The 13,454-nt window shown below is 43.2% G+C and overlaps 1 pseudogene; it reads left to right on the top strand.

The window, feature by feature from the left end:
* The first annotated feature begins 1,078 nt into the window (after nt 1–1,078).
* Nucleotides 1,079–1,876, top strand: LOC108537018 (transcription factor BTF3 pseudogene; annotated as a pseudogene).
* Nucleotides 1,877–13,454: the final 11,578 nt, after the last annotated feature.

The following is a 13,454-nucleotide window of genomic DNA, read 5'->3' as shown; positions in this document are numbered from 1 at the left end:
GATCACGCCATTGCACTCCAGCCTGGGTGATAGAGTGAGACTCTGTCTCAAAAAAAAAAAAAGAAAGCACCTGGTGCCTAGCAAGCGCTCCACACCCAGGCATGGATCAATGTGCTTTCTATGACTCCTTAAGCCCATTTCCGCTTAACACATTTTGTGGTCTCAACCTGATTTCTGACTACAAGAGAACCTGGCATAATTGCTTCTTTTGTTTAAATCAGTTATGGTGCCTTTTTTTTTTTTTTTTGAGAAGGAGTCTCACTCTGTCACCCAGACTAGAATGCAGTGGCACAATCTTGGCTCACTGCAAGCGCTGCCCCCCAGATTCACGCCATTCTCCTGTCACACACTTTTAAACAACCAGCTCTTGAAAGAACTCACTCATCACCAAGGGGATGGCATTAAGCCACTCATGAAGGATCCGCCCTCATGATCCAAATACTTCCCACCAGGCCCCACTCCCGAGTAGCTGGGACTACATGTGCCCACCACCACACCCAGCTAATTTTTATTTTTTATTTATTTTTTATTTTTTTAGTAGAGACGGGGTTGCACTGTGTTAGTCAGGATGGTCTCGATCTCCTGACCTCGTGATCTGCCTGCCTCGGCCTCCCAAAGTACTGGGATTACAGACGTGAGCCACCGTGCCCAGTTACGGCATTTTTAGCAGCAAGTAATACAAAGTGGCTTCTTCAGTATGGATGTTCATGCTTACTTAGCAGGAAATTCAGAGGTAGATGGTCTCTCCAGATGTTTCTATGTCTCCTAATCTTTTTGCCTGATTTTGACCCATTTAGGTGATCATCAAGCCAGTCTACCAAGGTTGAGCAGAGAATGGAAAGATGCTAAAAGCCAAACTGGCCCATTTATGAGGTGCGGCCACCATGGAGAGAAATGACATTTTTTGAAAATAAAAGCAGAACATGCCTGGGTTCATGTTTCCAAATGAGCATTGTCCTTTGAGGTCACCTGGGAAGCAGGGCACTTTTTCCAATGTGATGTGTCACTCAGGTGATTTTGAACTCTTCTCCTGGAATCTTCCCTGGAGGTAAATGATAAATCACATTCACATCTGAATATGATTTTTTTCCCTCTTTTAACTTATTCAAGATGTTCTCAGTTGGACAAATATTTTACAAGTCTTCATTGTAGGCAAGCAAGGGAGGAAACACCATTTATTCATCAGTGACTGCTTTCCAGGAACTTTGCGTGGCTTATCTGAGTCACCTCGCAATGATTTTGAGGAGCTGGCATCACCATCTCCAGTTTAAAGATGAACAAATGGGCATCCCTGCGTGTGTATGCCTAATCTCAGCTGGTCCACCCGAGACCCCCTGAACTCCCACCCTAGACTCCTGCGCTGCCCCTTATCTGCTCCAACAAGATGAACGAAATAATCATGAACCAGGGAAAACTCCACAAATTACAGGTACAAGTGAGCATTGGTGGGAAAGGAACTCTCAGCAAAAAGAAGAAAGTGGTTCATGGGACAGCCACAGCAGATGATAAAATCTTCAGTTCTCCTTAAAGAAGATTAAGGAGGGTTAAACAGTACCTCTAGTATTGAAGAGGTGAATGTGTGTACAAACCAAGGAACAGTGATCCATGTTCACACACCTAAAGTTCCAGCATCTCTGGCAGCAAACACCTTCAATGTTACAGGCCTTGCTGAGACAAAGCAACTGATAGAAATGCCACCCGGCATCTTAAACCAGCTTGGTGCAGACAGTCTCACTAGGTTAAGCAGACTGGCTGAAGCTCTGCACAAATAACCTGTGGACGGAAAAGCGCCACTTGCTACTGGAGAGGATGATATAATGAAGTTCCAGATCTTGTGGAGAATTTCGATGAGGCTTCCACGAATGAGACAAACTGAAGTGAGCCAACTTCTGAAGAAGATAAACCTTGAAGAAGTTGCTGGGAGCTGCTATCTTATATTATGAATGCATTTTAAGAATTTTTGTTTCTGGAGCTGATAAAATCTAGATCTCTAATAATTTTTAAACCCAAGTCCTTTGGACGCTGCAGCTCCTTTCATCTTTTACTTATACACTATTTCATTCTTTGCAGCTAATTAAGCTGGAAAAAGCCTGGGAATAAAGTTTGAAACAAAGGTTAATAAAGTTCTTTGCCCAGGAAGAAAAAAAAAAAAAAAAAGGCCAGGTGCAGTAGCTAATGCCTGTAATCCCAGCACTTTGGAAGACCGAGATGGGTGGATCACCTGAGGTCAGGAGTTCAAGACCAGCCTGATCAACATAGTGAAACCCTGTCTGTAATAAAAATACAAAAATTAGCCAGGCGTAGTCTCAGCTACTTGGGAGGCTGAGATAGGATGATTGCTTGAACCTAGGAGGTGGAGGTTGCGGTGAGCCGAGATTGTGCCACTGCACACCATCCTGGGCAATAAGAGCAAAACTCTGCCTCAAAAATAAAATAAAATAAAATAAAATAAAATAAATCCCTGTCTTCATGGAATATACATTCCAGTGACTCCAGTGAGAAGATGAACAAATGGAGGACCAACCCAGTCAAGTGACATTCCTAGTGTCATACCAGACCAGAGTCATGCTTTGGATCCCATGTTCTGTGACTTCCTCTTCACCATGCTTCCTCCACGCACGTAGCAGCTCAAGGGTTTCTGATGAGTGGGGTAGGTAGGAAATGGCACAAAATACCACAAATGACACAGAACGCAGTGTGTGTCTAAGAATGTATGCACGTTTTAGTAAAAGGACTTTAGAGTTAGGAAAGATTCACTTTAGCTGAGTGTTGGAGAACTTCATGGAGGGATTATCACTGGACCTGCATAGGCTGGAAAGGGGGACCAGCAGTGGGAGGGGAAGGGTCAGAAAGGCAAGGAGGAGCTTGTCTGAAGCACATGGTGTGCATGGGGAGAGGTGTGGGAGAGGGCTGGGACCTTTGGTTGGAGCTGGTTTGTGCAGGCTGAGGACTTTCTATTTGATTTCACAATCATTGCAAAGCCCTTGCAGACTTAAACAAGGAAATACTTTATTCAACAACATTTTAGAGGGATTAATGTGACAGTGGTGTGATGGAAAAGAGATCTTGAAGGTCAAGAGACCATTTTAGGGAGCTATGAAAAGAGCCAGGACGTAGCCTAGTGTTTCTAAGACATTTGGATTTCATGGACAAGCCAAGTTTCCCCTCAAAACTGAAAGAGATTGACCTAGATGTCCCAATATTCTATTTTGCCAAATAAGGGCATAGACAACAACAACAATGAAAACAACCACCTAGTCCCACTCTCGCTTTGTAAATAAAAGGACCTGCTGGCTTCCCTAAGCAGGAAGGATGTTGTTGCTGTGTAGACAGTATTTCCCAAAAAGGACATCTGGGACTTTATATTAACATATCGTTTCCCCTCCCAACACACACATGCACACACTCACATACATACATGCCTGTTTTTCTCATTTCATAACAAAAAGGCAAGAACTTGGTTCTGGACATGCCACTGGTCCTTCATCCAGCATCCAGGAAGCACTGCAGTAGACTATGAAGAGGTATCCCGAACAGCCCGTCTGGAATGCACCTTCCCAGCAGCTGCTGCTGAAGGGCCACACCCAGGAATCGATGTTAATACCATGATTCTGCCTGGTATTAAAGCATTAAAGCTGGGCTCCTGGTGAGGCCAGTGCAATCCATTGGCTGGCCAGTGTCCAATGAACCTCTCCTTTCTGAATCTGAGCAAGTGACCAAGGCTGTATTTAGACTGGAGAACAGTTGCACTGGAAGGTCATGAGGGGTTGGGATAATCACTTGGGGAGATAAACAAGCTAGAAAAGCAGGGAAACAGGCCAAATCTGCAGACAGAAGTCCAGGTAAGAAAACACATGGCCCCCGAGGAGGCAAAAAACAAAAAAAACAAAAACAAAAAAACCCAAAAAACTGGAAGCATAGCTGCCTCAATCCCAGGTCTAATCTCGTTTCCTGTGAGGCCCCTTGTATTTCCATTGTGTGTCAGTGAGATGTGCCTCTGTCTTTCATAACCCCTTAGGTTGATTGGCTATTTCTTTCTTGCAACCAGAGGCTTGACTAGAATTGAATTCAAGACAAGCACAAAGATCATGATGCAAATGAAAGGGACAGAGGGGAGAGAAACAGAAAATAAGTGAGTAAAATTTGGTAAGGGATTAAATAGGGTAAAAAAAAGCATCAAATGTGACTCCAAGGTCTTGACCCAGGGAAAGTAGGTGTGTCAGAAACAGAAAACAGGAAACCCAGGAGGAGTTGCTGGGGAGGGAGGGAGTTGTTGAGTTTGAGGTGCTGGGGGCGGGCAGATGGTTGGTGCAGAGGAGTTATCCAGATCTCAGGCGAGAGTGACTATAGCAGGAGAGTGTGAGACGAGAAGGGAGAGCGTGAGATGAGAAGGGAGAGCAAGTGGAATAAGACCGGCACAGGGACTTGGGTCTGGGCATCGGGTAACTCATCTGGGAGGGGAGGGATTTAGATGCTCCCAAGGAGTGGTGTTGAGATGGTAAAGGTGAACAGAGGCAAGAGAAACCAGAAAAAGGAGCCCGGAGAAGATGAAGGACTGAGGCCCTACTGGTTTCTGAGCCCCCAGCACGTGCTCAGCAGATGCCTGTGGAATGTATCTGAGGGAGAGAGCGTATACTTGATAAAGAGTTCAGATGGCATAAATTGTGGGATGCTAGAACAATTCTCTTACCTAGGGTCACGCCACTACATTTTTGTAATTCTGGTATGAAAATTAGAAATGGATGAGGTATAGAGTTTGAGGAAGGAGGAGCTGGGAAGAGAGAGTTAATGGATAACATCCAAATACATGCCTATAATCCCGGCACTTTAGGAGCCCGAGACAGGAAGATAACTTGAGCCCAGGAGTTCGAGATTAGCCTGGACAACATAGTGAGACCCTGTCTCTACAGAAAACTGAAAACAAATTAATGAGTGGTGATCACACTACCTCACTCCAGCCTGGGCAACAGGGTGAGACCCTGTCTCAAAAAAAAAAAAAGGAGAAAAAGGAGAAAAGATCATTGCCCAAAATCCAAAATGAAACTTCCTGAATAATCGATGGATTTCAGTCATTTCTATCTATTTTTCAATGGTCTGATGACCTTGTGTTGAAGGACATGCAGGGTTTATTTTAAAAGGAGATTCCTGGGCCCTTGGCTCGATTTCATGAATGAAAGTACTAGTGCTGAGGCCCAGAACTCGCCTATTAAACAAGCTCCCTACATCATGCGTGTGCCTACCAATATGTGGGAACTTGTCTCCATTATCCTGAGAGGGCTGACTGTATTCTTTCACATAATTTCCTCTGGAAACACTGAAGAGGGGTTCTTGTGCCCATCTGTTAGGAAGAAAATCAGCCATTTCAAAGCATGCTGCAAATCTGAAGCCTTCCAGGCACCACTGGTGAGGTAAAGGATAGAATCCAGGTGGTATCTCCTCTCCTTATAACTAGGCCAAAGATAGCAACTAGGAAGGTTTTTGCTCCCTCCCAGGAAGACTTACTGCTGGGTCTCACTTCTGCAGTGATTGCTGGTATCATGGCAGGGAAGAAACCTGCCCCTCTCTTTCCAGCCTCTCAAGGAAGCCTCTCCACAAACCTTCTTTCAGAATCGTAAGAGCAAAGTGATTCCCATTCGTAGGACTCACAGTGCGACATCAGGTTTGTGGGCAGGGATCCATTTCCTCCTATCATGGTGTATGGCCTTCAGGCTGCAAATGTGCATGCCTGACTGCCTGAGGCCTTTCTTGGGATCAAAGTCATCTGGTTCCACCCACAGACATCACAGTTGCCCTTGCAAGAATATCCTGAGCTAGGCATGGAGGTGCATGCCTATAGTCCCAGCTACTCAGGGGGCTGAGGCAGGAGGATTGCTTGAGCCCAGGAATTCAAGTCCAGCCTGGGTAACATAGCGAGACCTCATCTCTAAAAATAATAGTAATAAATAAATAAACAAAAAATAAGAATGCCCTCAGTTTAGGGTTGAGTTTTGACAAAAAGGCATCCACATCTCTCAGGCAATACAAGAGCAACGAAACTGACTTTGATGTCTCTGTTGATGGTGTACACATTGCATCATTAAAGATTGTTTGGGCTGCAACCAGCTGAAGATCCCATGACCCTTGACTTAGAGCACTAGGAAGGGCCCAGGTGGGTTCTGTGGCTCTGTGATAACCCCAAGGGCCACGCTCTTTCTTTCTTGCTACTCTACCATGTTTGGTGTGTGAGCGACATCCTGCTTTCTAGTCAAAGATGACCACTGTGTTTCCTTACACACCATGGCAACCCAAGCAGGAGACAAGGGAGTCTTGGCAAAGGGCTTCCTCCCCTTGAACCTCTCTCATCAGGAAGAGGGACCTTCCCTAGAGGCAGGCCCGGATCACATGGTGATTCCAGGGCCTATGACCACAAAAGGGCAGTCACTGCCATACATCAGGGTTCTGTTATTAATGAAAGGGGACTGGCCACTGGGAGGCCATAAAAATGCATCCCACATGGGGAATAGGTATTAATGAGTAAGGAATTCAAAGGACTTCATTTCCTCCCACCAGAGCATTGCACCCAGAAGAGAAGCATGTGTGGCCAGGGAGCAGCATGAAGGTGAAATCAGAACCTGTCCTTGGAGAGCTCCTGGAAGTACGAGCAGGGGTGCAGTCAGGACGGCCTGACTCTCTGACCCTGCGACTGAGCCACAGGGGTCTCTTCTATGAGTCACTGTGCTTCTTCGATCTTGCCATCACTGTGTTGAAAAAGCCTCCCTGGGCCTTTGTGGAAAAGCCATTGGCAGAGTATCACAGTTTTTCCAATGTACCAGTCCCACAGGGACCAGCCCTGGCTCCTTGGTTCATCATCACACAAAAAAGGCTCCAGAGTGATGTGCGGGGGGAACAGGTGTACAACAGGTGTACAAGCCAGGAGAGGCTTCAGGGATGGGGCGTGGCTCTGAGAAGCTCCATGTGCAAAACAGGGTTATGATAGTCTAGGAGCCCAGCTGCAGGGAGGTGGGCAGCCAGGAGGTGGGCTGGGGCCATCAAGGGAGTGACTGACTGCAACGGCAGGCTCAAGGTGAAACCTTGAGAGGCAGATTCCAAGGTCCTTGGATTCTTGCCTGTTACAGCAAATGGAGGAATGAGGCAGAAAAGTCCTCTAGGGCTGTCTTCTACTCTCTCCTCCAACAGATTTTCACTGAGCATTTGCCATGAGCCAGACTCTGTTAGCTGTCAAGGTTTCAAGGGAAGGTAGAAAAGACAGAAGCAAACCAATGGTAAAGATATCCATTGTCTTTTAGTGACTCTCATACTCTCTCCCTCTCTTTTTCATTCTGTGCATCCCTTTGTCTATCTAAGGCTCGTTTTGTGCCAAATGCTTTTATACATCATCTCATTCAAATCTCTCTGAGGTTGGAAATGCTATTTTTGTTTTACAGCTGTAAAAACTAAGGCCAGAGAGGGCAAGTGAGTGACCCAGGGCCCCACAGCTAGCGAGATTCAAATCCACGGGGTCTAGCTTAGTGACAAAGCTGGCACATTTCTTCCCCTCCTTGTGCCTGCTGAGGTTTTTTGTTTTGTTTTGTTTCCTTTTTTTTGGCTTTTAACATTTTACAGTATTTTGCTATTTTTTCCTAATCAGGCAATATACATAAATATTTAACTAGTTTAAGATTTATGAAAAACAGCACTTTCTTGCCCACCTTCTCCCGATTCTTCCTGCTCCCCAGAGGCAACCACTTGCAAATGTTAAGCCGGTTCAATTCGACATGTAATAGGAGAATGGCAATTTTTATTGATGTGTTGATTTGAGATATTTGGCATCTTCCAGTGACGAAGTTTTGTCTCTCTCTACTGGACACCATCTGCCTCTTCCAGATGTATTCTTCTCACCCTGGGCATTCCACCAAGAGGCTGACCGGTATGAACGCAGTGGACAGGCTGCCTGATCACTGGCTTCGGGGTTGGGTGTGGTTCATGAGAGGCATCGGCAGGAGACTGGATTGGAGGGGGATGCAGGGGCCAGAGCGTTTACTCTCCTAGATAAGCCCCTTCCTCCTCTTCTGGCAGGCAGTACTCTCCATATAGCTGCTCCCTTAGGTCCTAGAAATTGCTCCCCCTTGCCCTTGAGCTCTCATGCCTAGAGGTGGCACTGACTGCCTGCTACTGTCAGTGCTAGGTACTGCACTCTTTGCTTTCCTAAACCCTTTTCACACTTTTAAGAATAGTCTATTCATTGCAATTCGATACCACTTACCCTTGCACCATCCCCATACACCATACGCTCCCCTTCCGGTATCCTCTCAATATAATTATATTTGTTGACATCATTAGTTGGACTGTATGTACATGATTAAACTATATAAATATTGCTGACTACATAGCCAAGTAGAGAGTTATCAGTCATGATTACATTTCTTTTTCTAAACTAATTTTTGTTTTCCTGCATTTAACTGCCTACTTTAGAAAAAGACTTAGTTTTCAATATATTGGTCTTTAATTCTTTCCACACACATCATCAGATATGTTAAATGCATTGACGTGTTGTTTTCCTGTTTCAAACGTTGTAAATTCTCTGTATCTTTTTCTTTGGGTGGGGGGCAAGTGTGAAGTAAACCAGCCTCCAGAATAAATAGAACTCAATGTTATGGATTCTGAAATTAAAATCTTAACAAATTAACAAAGTGATGAAAACAGGAAGTTTAGCTCCCAAGGATTCTTTATTGGTCTTAAAGGTTTTACTCCCTTTGGCAAATATTGTGACCATTTTATAGATGCTACTTATTCTACTAGACAAATACTATGACCTCTTTCAAAGTGTATTATCATTCCCCTTTTAAATAGCACATTTGAAGTGTGCTGACTTTTAGTTCTAGGGTCTGCCTTCCCCTTACCTGCTGAGTGTCACAGGATCTCTTCTCTCCTTGATTATCTCAAGGAGATAAGTCAACTTTTGGATATACTTGTTCATAAAAGAAAGTCAGTCGCTTTTATTTGTTAAAGAATTGAAGTATGGGCTGGGCGTGGTGGCTCACACTTGTAATCCCAGCACTTTGGGAGGCCGAGGCGGGAGGATCACCTGAGGTCTAGAGTTGAAGACCAGCCCGACCAACATGGAGAAACCCTGTCTCTACTAAAAATGCAAAATTAGCCAGGTGTGGTCACACATGCCTGTAATCCCAGCTACTGGGGAGGCTGAGGCAGGAGAATAGCTTGAACCCAGGAGGCGGAGGTTGCAGTGAGCCGAGATTGCCCCATGCCCTCCAGCCTGGGCAACAAGAACAAAACTCTGTCTTAAAATAATAATAATAATAATAATAAAAATTGAAGTGTAGTAGACCTCAATCTCTGGCTTCCTGTAATGTAGGCCTTATCAACATAAGGTCTCTATTAAAAAATTCTGAAATTGTAGTCTTATTTTTCACAAACTTTTCCTGGAGACCTTCCCTGGAGCCCCCTCTTAGTCAGCTACATGCTGGACCTTTCTTTCTCAGCTATTTCCCCTTTCCCTCTCCTGTGCCGGATGTCCTGTTTCCTGGATTTCATACCCTCCTATTTCTTGATTTACTCCTTTGTTTTGCTGGAGCAGATCTTCTAGCAGCTTTGTAAGAAAGCATGCATGGAAGGTAATTTTTCTTGAGTTCCTACATGTCTAAAAATGTATATGTCCTACTATTCACTTTAATTGTAACTGGACAAGTTTAAAATTTCAGACTATAAGTGATCTTCCCTCAAAATTGTGAAACATTGCTCCATTGTCTTCTGGTACTAGGTGTTGCTGGAGAGAAATCTGAAGTCATTTGATCCCCTTTTTTTGGTTTGCTATGTGTTCCCTTTAGAATTCTCTTTTTAACCCTGGTATTTTGAAATTTTATGGCGCAGGACTTTGGTGTGTATTTTTAAAAATTTATTATTTTAGTGGTGTTTTTCAATTTGAGAATCTTAGCTTTTAGTTATAGAAACTCAGTTATAGGAACTTTTCTTTATATAGAATTTCCTTCCTTCCAATTTATATATTGCCTCGGGAATTCCTGCTATTCCATTTGAAACTTGTGGATTGAGCTTTTAAGTCTGTTCTTTCATCTGTCTTATTTCTTTTTTTCCTCTGGTTTTGTTTTCTGGGAGATTTCTTTGACTTATCTTTCAATTGTTTGTTAGAATTTTAATGACCAAATTTCTTGTTTTCTGATTGTTTTACATTAAAAGTATTTTATTCTGGTTCTTTATATTCAACATCATCTCTCTCTTTCTAAGGAGAGTAACCTGGTTTATTTTTATTTTAGAAGTTTTCTTCTCTTTCCTGCATTCTCTCTGTTTCTCCTAGGTTCTTATTTTTGTTGTGTCTGTTTTGGTTTCTAAATCTTGAAGTCTTACTTTGCCTGCCTAGAAACCTTAGCTGCTTGGAAGCTCTGTGTTTTCAAGGTTGGGCTTTTAACTGGTGGGTATCAAAGCAGGGTAAGTGGTGAGCTGGACATTTTTGTGGGGACTCCCATATTCCAATATCTAAAGGCTTCCTTTTTCATTTTTATTTTTTCTGGGACCATTTAGTCTATCCAGGAAACAAATGTCTGTATCTATACCCTGGTTGGTAAAATGCTAGCCATGAGCGGGGGCAAGGAGAGGTGATGAAATGGGGATCCCTGCGTGTCTCAGTCTCCACAGTGCAAACTTACCCCTATCACCCGTCCCTTCAATTTTGTTGACCCCTACTTTACACTGTGTCTGATGACCTGAAGTCTAGAGAATTTCAGGTTAATTTCTCCCAGAATGTAATTGCCAGTCCCTGGCTCGGGTCGGGTAGAAGTGAAGTAGTATGTATGGGCTGGAGGGTAGTTGCTGTGGTCAAAGGAAGACAAGGGCACATGGAGATCCAGCTAGACCATGTTCTGATTTTCACTCTGCTCCCACTCAAGCCTTGCACATGTCTTTTAAGGCATCTAGTGCCTTAGCTTATGCTCTCAGAGTCCTGGAAGAGGACTGGCCTCTTCTCACACCCTCTTCTCCCCATTCCCCTTGCAGGCACCCAAGCTCACAACTTTCTCCTAAATCTATACCGTTTCTTTATCTGCTTTCCATCTTCCAAAATAATAATAATAATAATAACAATAATAATCATAATAATAAACACCTGTTGAAATCTCTCCTTTGCTAAAGTCTCTTCATCTGATGTCTTTTAACTCCTTTCCTGCCTCTGGAGGTCAATCTGCTACATTTAGTTAGAAGTCCTAAAGGCCATGCTTTGAACCATTAGGTAATCCTGCTTTCTGCAAGACAACTTCTTGTATCTGAGAGTATCTGAGAGTTTTTTCCTCCAGTAGTAATAACAAAGTCATTTTCATCTTTCTGTTTACCACAGCCAGTGGCAAAGACTCTCCTTGGCCAAGGCTTAGTCAGGCTCCTCTGAGCTCTCTTATCGACTAGGCCTTGACCTTGGTCTTAGTCATTGCCGAGCCTGCGCTGCCCAGTCTTGGCAAGAATCCTGCTAAGTCAGTTTAGCAAGAATCCCTCACCCTTGATATATGATCACCCTTAATATGTGATCAAGTTCTTTATGTACCACATTTTCTTTTCTCACTGCACTTTCACACTTTCATTTCTAACATCCCTCACTTTTGATGTATATATCCTTGGCCTGCCCTTAGCAAGAATTCTGTTAGGTCAGTTTTGCAAGACTCTCTGTACCCTTGATGTGTCCTCTTGGTAATTTTTCATCCAATCATCCCCACCTTGTTCCTTGGCCCCAGCAGTCTTTGTTGTATTTGGAGTTGAGCCCAATCTCTCTCCCTTATTGCACTGTCCCTATTGCAATAGTCCTTTAAAAAAACAATTTTTTTTTTTTTTTTTTGGTAGAGACAGGGTCTCCCTGTGTTGCCCAGGCTAGTCTCAAACTCCTGGCCTCCTAGGTGATCCTCCTGCCTTGACCCTCCAAAGTGCTGGGATTATAGGTTTGAGTCACCCTGTCCTGCAGTAATCTTGGATAAAGTCTTCCCTACCCTTATAACAAGTGTCAGAATAATATTATCACTGGCATTTGGGAAACAGTGATGAAGCAGTGCAAGCAGGGACTGCATGAGAATGGGAAAGCTAGGCTTTGCCTCAGGAGCCCTTTGCTTGACCTCATTAGACAGCTGCACAGGAGGTAATTTTCTAGGGCATGTTTTTTCAAACTGTGAGCTGTAACTATTTACTAAGTCACATCAACATCTTAAAATGAAACAGAATAGAGTTAGAAAATACCATCCTATATTGCCTATAATTAGGGGAAGTATTGACTCATAAAACTTTCGTTTCAGCTTATGTGTCTGTGTACCTGGTCGAGGTGTAAAGATATATATTTTTTAACCATGTAAACTGGTAAAATAAAATAAAATGATAAAATAAAAGTATAGAAGCCACTGGTCTAGGAAGTGGATTTGGACTTTTGGGGTTTTTTTTGTTTGGTTGTTTATTTGTGTTTTGTTTTATTTGTTTGTTTGTTTTCTGAAGAATAGCTTTACCAGTCAGGCTGATACTATTATCTCTATTTTAGAGGGGATAGATTTGGTTAGGCAAATTCTCACCACTGAGTGCTAATATCTCAATTTCTTAGTCTCTGTTTTACCATAACCTTGCTAACGTCTCCTTTGGTTAAAGCATTTTCTTAACTTTATCTTGCTTAAGAAAGCCAGGACACATAAGATTCAAGCTTCATTTCTAAAGTGAACGAACAGATACGTGCTTGTCAGTATTAGACTAACAAACAGATCAAAAGCAATAGGCAAAACAACCCATGCATGTCTGGATGGGGTAAAATGAAGCCTCTGTGAATCATTTACATTTTAAGTGATTAGTTCTTGGGAACCTAAGGAAGGAGTATGGGATTCTTACCTCATGGTGGTTGGTAGGAATTGTGTGAAGCATTCGTGGCAAGACTGAATGCTTTGACTCACAGTATAAGTAAAGCTCATTCTATAGACAGTTCTACAAAAAAACGAGAAGAATATCATAGACCGCTGGAAGGCTCATATGATGAGCATGTTGGCCCACTTCTGCTCTGCCTTCTATTTAAACTGGTCCACACCCCACACCCTTCACCATTTTGGCTTTTGTAGGAAGAGAACTCAACCACCAAATACCCTGTAGCCTTGGGAAGGCATACACATGAGAAGCGGGTTCCCCTAGGCTCAGGTGAACCCCACCTTCAAGGTGGCAAACCTTGGGGACCTTCTGGAAACGCAGAGGCAGATAGGGCTTCATGCTTGGTAAAGAGATGAGCATTCACTATTAGCTTGATTCTCTATCAAAGGTAAAAAAGGGTTGATCTTGCTACTGAATAAGAGACATCAATTTTCTTGAGATTTAACAATCTTTTGTGCCACTTTTGTGTAATGCCAACTAGTCATTCAGTGAGTTTACTTAGATAAAGACTCAGAGTTTGAAGCAAACTTGTTTCCTCTGCGAGCAAAAAAAAAAAAAAAAAAAAAAAAAAA

The sequence above is a fragment of the Rhinopithecus bieti genome, unplaced genomic scaffold (assembly GCF_001698545.2).
Source record: "Rhinopithecus bieti isolate Rb0 unplaced genomic scaffold, ASM169854v2 scaffold_14232, whole genome shotgun sequence".
In the NCBI taxonomy this organism is placed as follows: Eukaryota; Metazoa; Chordata; class Mammalia; order Primates; family Cercopithecidae; genus Rhinopithecus; species Rhinopithecus bieti.
Note: the sequence above shows the minus strand (reverse complement) of the source record. Positions and strands in the feature narration are given on the sequence as shown.